This window comes from Scomber japonicus, chromosome 3 (genome assembly GCF_027409825.1).
Source record: "Scomber japonicus isolate fScoJap1 chromosome 3, fScoJap1.pri, whole genome shotgun sequence".
Classification (NCBI taxonomy): domain Eukaryota; kingdom Metazoa; phylum Chordata; class Actinopteri; order Scombriformes; family Scombridae; genus Scomber; species Scomber japonicus.
This window is the reverse complement of record NC_070580.1, coordinates 35,053,547-35,061,376: the sequence shown is the minus strand read 5'-3', so window position 1 is coordinate 35,061,376 and position 7,830 is coordinate 35,053,547. Positions and strand designations below refer to the sequence as shown.

Here is a 7,830-nt window from a genome sequence, read left to right as displayed (position 1 = left end):
AGATAGATAGATAGATAGATAGATAGATAGATAGATAGATAGATAGATAGATAGATAGATAGATAGATAGATAGATAGATAGATAGTCAGATAGTAGTGTTTCCTTTCCAATTATACCAGACACATAGCTGAGTCTCAAACTATGTGGGATCCGTGCTGCTCACAACTTGGGCATGTCGTTTAGGCTAACAACATAACAAATAGGGGCGTGTTAGGTTAGAGGTTAAATGATGCATACTTTACTACTTTATCTACAGTTACCTGCATATTCGGCTGTTGTCCTCCACCTACAAAACTGCCAATCAATCAGGGTCTGCACACGAGCTGATAAGAGACCCAATTAGCCAGAGTAACTTGAAACACCTGTGTGGGTGAGACCAGGATCTTGGGACACACATGCTGCTACCTATTAACATTAAAGCTCTGTAGTCTACCAGGAGTGGGGTTCGAACCCACGAGGGCTCATGCCCATTGGATCTTAAGTCCAACGCCTTAACCTCTCGGCCATCCTGGTTTAGATGGATATGAAACATCACCAGCAGTCGACCGTGTCTGATAGAAATTACATTAACCTTCCTGTCATCCTCCCGGGTCAAATTGACCCCGTCTGTTTTGACTGTTCCTTCTTTCTTTCCTTCCTCCCTCCTTCTCTCTTTCTTTCCTTCCTCTCTATTTCCTTCTTCCTTCTTTTCCTTTCTCCCTTCCTCCCTCCTTCCTTCTTTCCTTCCTTCCTTCTTTCCTCTGTCTTTCCTTCCTTCCTTTCCTCTGTCCTTCCTTCCTTTCCGCCGTCCTTCCTTCCTTCCTTTCCTCCCTCCCTCCTCCCTTCCTTCCATCTTTCCTCCGTCCTTCCTTTCCTCCCTCCCTCTTACCTTCCTTCTTTCCTTCCTCCTTTCCTTCCTTCTTCCATCCTCCCTCCCTCCCTTCCTTCCTTCCTTCCTTCCTCCCTTCCTTCCTTCCTTCCTTGACTCGAGGACAACAGGATGGTTAATATATAATAGAATTGCATTCCCAGTTATGTTGCTTTGCTAAGTTCACATTAGTTTTTTCCACAATGGCTAAAAGAAATGTGTATGTGGTGTGTTTAAAGGTCTAAAATGAGCAGTATGTAAAGGTTAAATGATGCATACATTATGGTATTACTTTATCTACACTTACCTGCATAGATGTTTCAGCTGCTGTCCTCCACCTACAAAACTACCAGCAGGTGTCAATCAATCAGAGTCTGCACACAAGCTGATAAGAGACCCAATTAGCCAGAGTAACTTGAAACACCTGTGGGGGTGAGACCAGGATCTTGGGACAGACATGCTGCTACCTATTAACATTAAAGCTCTGTAGTCTACCAGGAGTGGGGTTCGAACCCACGAGGGCTCATGCCCATTGGATCTTAAGTCCAACGCCTTAACCTCTCGGCCATCCTGGTTTAGATGGATATGAAACATCACCAGCAGTCCACCCTGTCTGATAGAAATTACCCCATCTTCCTCCCTCCTTCTCTCTTTCTTTCCTTCCTCTCTCTTCCCTCCTTCCTTCCTTCCTTTCTCCCTTGCTCCCTTCCTTCTTCCTCCCTTCCTTCCTTGACTCGAGGACGACAGGAAGGTTAACGTAATTTCTATCAGACAGGGTGGACTGCTGGTGATGTTTCATACCCATCTAAACCAGGATGGCCGAGAGGTTAAGGCGTTGGACTTAAGATCCAATGGGCATGAGCCCTCGTGGGTTCGAACCCCACTCCTGGTAGACTACAGAGCTTTAATGTTAATAGGTAGCAGCATGTGTGTCCCAAGATCCTGGTCTTACCCACACAGGTGTTTCAAGTTACTCTGGCTAATTGGGTCTCTTATCAGCTTGTGTGCAGGTAAGTGTAGATAAAGTAATACCATAATGTATGCATCATTTAAATACACGCCCTATTTGTTATGCTGTTAGCCTAAATGACATGCTCAAGTTGTGAGCAGCACAGATCCCACATAGTTAGAGACTCAGAGATGTGTCTGGTATCAGTGGAAAGGAAACACTCTCAGGATTCTTGTAAAAGTGTCTGTGTGATTCTGTGACTTACTGACAAAGAGTGGCAGAGGTTACAATGATGGGGTTGTTTACTCGCCCATAGGTTTGCCTTTACAATGACGTGTACAGACATTCAGGGACCTCTCAGTGTGATATAGACACAATGAGGCCACAGCCACAGGTCTTGGCTTCATGCAGTCCAAATTTGGAGTCAAAAGACCAAAAGATGAATTTTTCAGAGTTATTTTTCAACAGGTATGTCCATGCGTTTTCCTCAGGTCCTTTTTGGAGACTCCAAATGGACACTTGGTTACCATGGTTACCAAAGCTGTATAACCGCAATCAAACACCTATAACTTCACATCTCATTTGCCTACAATCAAAATCTTGGTCTCTAATGAAAGCTGACGCCATATTATTATTATTATTATTATTATTATTATTATCATAACCATATTTTTTTGTTTGGCCATATCTATCTATCTATCTATCTGTTTATTTTGATATAAGTCATATGTGAAGTCGAAGAAGAACCAACCGTGTACCAAAGGGAGAGTGCGTAATGATATATGGTTCAACTCTTTTACGCACAGGGCGCACGCCGGTTACGCTTGGAGTTTGTTTATGGACAGCCAAACGTAATAGCTTAGTGTCATACACCGTTGGAAACCTCTGACTATTGGCTAAAAGGTTATCAACTTCATTTCACCGAATATTTCCATTGGCTGGAACACCTGTCAATCAAACCCACGTTGTCTTCGGTCACATGTCCTCATTGGCTTTGGAGACATGTGCTGCCTAATCCTAAACACCGATTGGCTTGTGTGTGGTGTCGTCAGAAGCAGAAGAGGCTCACGGTCGTAAACATCTAGTCACGTGTACTCTGAGATGGACGTGCAGGTCAGGAAATGACGTAAACGGACATATGGTTTGTTCCGTGTGTTACGTTCCTATGGTTACGTTACGTGTTGGACTAAATACATGTTGACATATTGAGGAAAGTATTTCGGTTTTATGGAAACGGATTTCATATTTCACAAGAATGGATACTTGGCGAGCTGTACAGAAAGTCCTGAGTCATAAGATGATCGTTGTGGATAAAGGGAAGACTTTGAAGGTATGTAGCATTATAGCTGTTAGCTTACTTTAGCTGAGTGGCTAGCCGAGCTAATCGCTAATACTATTACGGCTGTGAGCAACCATATAAGTCGTGAGTGGTCTTGAATGAATCAGGACAATCTAAGCTTTCCAACAATATACGGCATGAATATATATGTTTAAGGGTTGGTGTTTAAAACATTCAGAAGAACGTGGCTACCTCCTAACTTCCGGTTCGTCCCGTAGACGGAACAGCGTGCGTTAAGTGGTTAAATGTGAATAAATATGTTGAGCTTCAAGTAATTGCAGATTTTTTTCTGTATTAAAACCAAGAAACACATTTTTTATTAGCCGTAACCAAGTGCTGCCAGAGTCTAAACATAACCATAAAATGTTTCAAAATGCAGAGAGATATTGTGAGGTAGTGCAAGGTTGGATATAAACCAACTAGATAATATGTTGCATCTGAACATTTATTGACAACATGTTCTCATTATGTTGAGAGAGAAGATAATCCAGCAGAGTTTCGAGTAATATTCTGTTGCAATTTAGTTGTATATGAGCATCATTTCCAGGAAACACAGATGTAGCATTAGGATGGATCAGTCCTTTGTGTGCAATCCATGGGACACATACAAACACACAGACACACAGACACACACACACACACATATCAGGTCATCATCACTTCTGGGGACATTACATAGACTTATATTATTTTCCTCGAGATTTAACCACAACTTGCTTAAACTGAACCTTAACCACCGTTTTTGTCCCCAATTAACTGCTTTTAAGTCTAAAATATGTCCCCATAAGTAGCCTATAACAGACCCCCACACACACACAAACACACACACAAATATCAGGTCATCATCACTTCTGGGGACATTACATAGACTTACATTAGTTTCCTGGAGACTTAACCACAACTTGCTTAAACTGAACCTTAACCACTGACATAAAAAGCTTTTGACACCGTTTTTGCCCCCAATTAACTGCTTTCAAGTCTAAAATATGTCCCCAAAAGTAGCCTATAACAGACACCAACACACACAAACACACACACACACACACACAGTAGTAGAATACCTGGCAGTCTGCCACCAAAGCACTCTGAGCTGATTTCTTTGCCTACACACACAAAATAAGGACACAGGGGGTCAAACTCTGAAGCCAATAGGCTGAATTTTGTTTTAGGGAGCCAATTTGAATTTGGGGAGTTAAACTAAGTTGAAACAGGAAGTGATAAATGGCCTCCAGTTATTAGTTCTTCAGGTTTTCTTCTCTTTACCTCCTCTTCTTATTCCTCCAGACTGTTTTTTTTATCTGTCTGTTTCTCTTGTAATGTTTTAGTCTCTGACTCACTCTCTCATCATGTTTAACCCTCTGTTGATGTTTTTTTGTCTTTCTCTCCATAGTCTCAACTACAGTGGGATGTGTTTGGCGTCAGACGCCCAGTTCAGCGACTTCCTGGATGGGATGGGACCCGCTCAGTTTGTTGGGCGACAGACTCTGGCGACAACATCCATGGGTGAGAGAGAACAGACATTTTTTAAGTTTGGCAAATGTAATGAAACACAGGAACTATCAGCAGTTAATCTACCATCAATCAAATTATTAATATCAACCCAGGGCCAAATGTTACCCATTTTTTTTACATTCTTTCATACATATTTCTTTTAGCCAGACCTTTCCTAATGTGAGCCATAGTATGCACATTTTTAAATATGCAAAATGTACAAGTTTGACATATTTATTATAAAATTCAGACATTTTATATTCATCATATTCTATAAAATGTTCTCTCGGACCATAAAATAGTGATTCTGAATGATTCCTTCCATAATAAAAGGATTAATCAAACATGACTGATGGGGAACTTATGAATGTGTATTGGTGTAGAGACTGATATGAACAGTATGTAAAGGTTAAGAAAGATAGCTAATGCAAGACAAAAAAACTTAATCTTAATCCCTCTTTCATTTCTTTTTACCAAACTGAGAGGGAAATGAACATTTTGGGGGTCAGAAATGTTAAATATATTTTATAAAATGCTCGAAAACAGCCAACACAGAAAATCTCCCTGTGAAAAATAGGTCTGAAAATTGGAGAGGAAAAAAAAGCATCTTATTTCCTCATAAAACTGAACCCGAAATGACTTCTGAAATTATTTAACACTGGCAAAAAAAAAAAAAGTGCCTCAGTAATCAGAGCGTTGATCCACTGCCGAGTTTTCCTCATCGTCCTCTGCACTTATTCATTCCCAGACTGTATATAAACTGGATATATTGTATACAGCCTGTCCTCCACAGCAGTGATGTACTGTAAGTGGGTCAGTTTCCTCGCTGGCAGTCAGACAGTGTCCTTGGCCCGACAACAGTGACACGGACTGGACCGGCTCCACTCCAAACCTGCTGTCCAGATCCAATATTATATAATGTCAGAGAACCCAGAATAACTTGGCTGTCATCTGTGCTGCTCTGCCACTTTCAAAGGAATGCATTTTTCATTTTGGGGGCATTTAGCTGAAACTATTATCCAGAGTGACTTACGGAGTAATGGCATGAAGGAAGGAGGGAGGAAGGAAGAAAAGGAGGGAGGAAGGAAGGAAAGGAGGGAGAAAGGAAGGAAAGGAGGGAGGAAGGAAGGAAGGGAGGAAGAAGGAAGCAAAGGAGGGAGGGAGGAAGGAAGGAAGGGAGGGAAGAAGGAAAGAAAGGAGGGAGGAAGGAAGGAAGGAAGGGAGGAAGAAGGAAGCAAAGGAGGGAGGAAGGAAGGAAGGGAGGGAGGAAGAAGGAAGGAAAGGAGGAAGTAAGGAGGAAAGTGGCTGCTCTGCCACTTTCAAAGGAATGCATTTTTCATTTTGGGGGCATTTAGCTGAAACTATTATCCAGAGTGACTTACGGAGTAATGGCATGAAGGAGGGAGGGAGGAAGGAAGGAAAGGAGGGAGGAAGGAAGGAAAGGAGGAGGGAAGGAAAGGAGGGAGGAAGGAAGGAAAGGAGGAAGGAAGGAAAGGAGGGAGGAAGGAAGGAAGGGAGGAAGAAGGAAAGAAAGGAGGGAGGAAGAAGGAAGCAAAGGAGGGAGGAAGGAAGGAAGGGAGGAAGAAGGAAGCAAAGGAGGGAGGAAGGAAGGAAAGGAGGAAGGAAGGAAAGGAGGGAGAAAGGAAGGAAGGGAGGGAAGAAGGAAGGAAGGGAGGAAGAAGGAAGCAAAGGAGGGAGGAAGGAAGGAAGGGAGGAAGAAGGAAGGGAGGGAAGAAGGAAAGAAAGGAGGGAGGAAGGAAGGAAGGGAGGAAGAAGGAAGCAAAGGAGGGAGGAAGGAAGGAAGGGAGGAAGAAGGAAGGAAGGGAGGGAAGAAGGAAGGAAGGGAAGAAGAAGGAAGGAAGGGAGGAAGAAGGAAGCAAAGGAGGGAGGAAGGAAGGGAAGAAGAAGGAAGGGAGGGAAGAAGGAAAGAAAGGAGGGAGGAAGGAAGGAAGGGAGGAAGAAGGAAGCAAAGGAGGGAGGAAGGAAGGAAGGGAGGAAGAAGGAAGGGAGGGAGGAAGAAGGAAGGAAAGGAGGAAGTAAGGAGGAAAGTGGCTGCTCTGCCACTTTCAAAGGAATGCATTTTTCATTTTGGGGGCATTTAGCTGAAACTATTATCCAGAGTGACTTACGGAGTAATGGCATGAAGGAAAAAGTTTAATTTCCTTTCTCATATCAAAAGAAACTCACTGCACACAGATTTGAACACTAAAAGGCAGAACAACACACAATAACACACACACACTGAAATACTGTCTGCTGTCAAAGTTGATGTGTTTAAGTTAGCAAGCTAGCAAACAGCTACACATTCAGAGCAACATCGGCATTCATTTGGAGTCAGATTTCTGTTTAGCTAATTAACCCTCCTGTTGTCCTCGAGTGAAGGAAGGAAGAAGGAAGGAGGGAGGAAGGAAAGGAGGGAGGGAGAAAGGAAGGAAGGGAGGGAAGAAGGAAGGAAGGGAGGAAGGAAGGGAGGGAGGGAGAAAGGAAGGAAGGGAGGGAAGAAGGAAGGAAGGGAGGAAGAAGGAAGGGAGGGAGGAAGAAGGAAGGGAGGGAGGAAGAAGGAAGCAAAGGAGGGAGGAAGGAAGCAAAGGAGGGAGGAAGGAAGGAAGGAAGGGAGGAAGAAGGAAGGAAAGGAGGAAGTAAGGGAGGAAGAGAGGAAGGAAGCAGGAAGGATAGGAGGGAGGAAGGAAGGAAGAAAACGAGGGAAGGCAGGAAAGAGGTAGGGAGGAAGGAAGGAAGGAAGGAAGGATAGAAGGGAAGGAGGAAAGGAAAGAAGGAAGGGAGGAAAGGAAAGAAGGAAGGAAGGAAAGGAAGGAACAGTCAAAACGGACAGGGTCAATTTGACCTGGGAGGACGACACAAAGGGTTAAGGAAGTTAAGAGACATAAAACTCACAGCATGTTTCTGCATCCATGAGATTACTACTAACAAAGAAGAGCTATATACGTATAAGAAACATCCTTTTTACATTCTGTGTTTTATTTATTTCCAAACCAGACAGATAAGCTTTTTTATACTTTGTCAAAAAAGCACAAATCCAGAGTCAGCGCTCTCTGTAGTCTCCAGACAACGCTCTGATATCTAGAAACTGGATTTAAAAAGTGTCTCCAGTGTGCTACAAACAATTTAAAGGACTGTGTTTGTATTTCTTTATATTTGTAATACATTAAATACTGAACATACACACTCACTGCATGAATGAT

The 7,830-nt window shown here is 42.9% G+C and overlaps 3 non-coding genes across 3 annotated transcripts; 1 reads left to right on the top strand and 2 right to left on the bottom strand.

Moving 5' to 3' along the window:
• Window positions 1-431: 431 nt before the first annotated feature.
• trnal-uaa (transfer RNA leucine (anticodon UAA)) lies at window positions 432-514 on the bottom strand. Its single transcript has one exon. It is a non-coding gene; the product is annotated as a tRNA-Leu (tRNA).
• Window positions 515-1,340: 826 nt separating this feature from the next.
• On the bottom strand, window positions 1,341-1,423 carry trnal-uaa (transfer RNA leucine (anticodon UAA)). Its single transcript has one exon. It is a non-coding gene; the product is annotated as a tRNA-Leu (tRNA).
• Window positions 1,424-1,657: 234 nt separating this feature from the next.
• Window positions 1,658-1,740, top strand: trnal-uaa (transfer RNA leucine (anticodon UAA)). The gene has a single exon. It is a non-coding gene; the product is annotated as a tRNA-Leu (tRNA).
• Window positions 1,741-7,830: the final 6,090 nt, after the last annotated feature.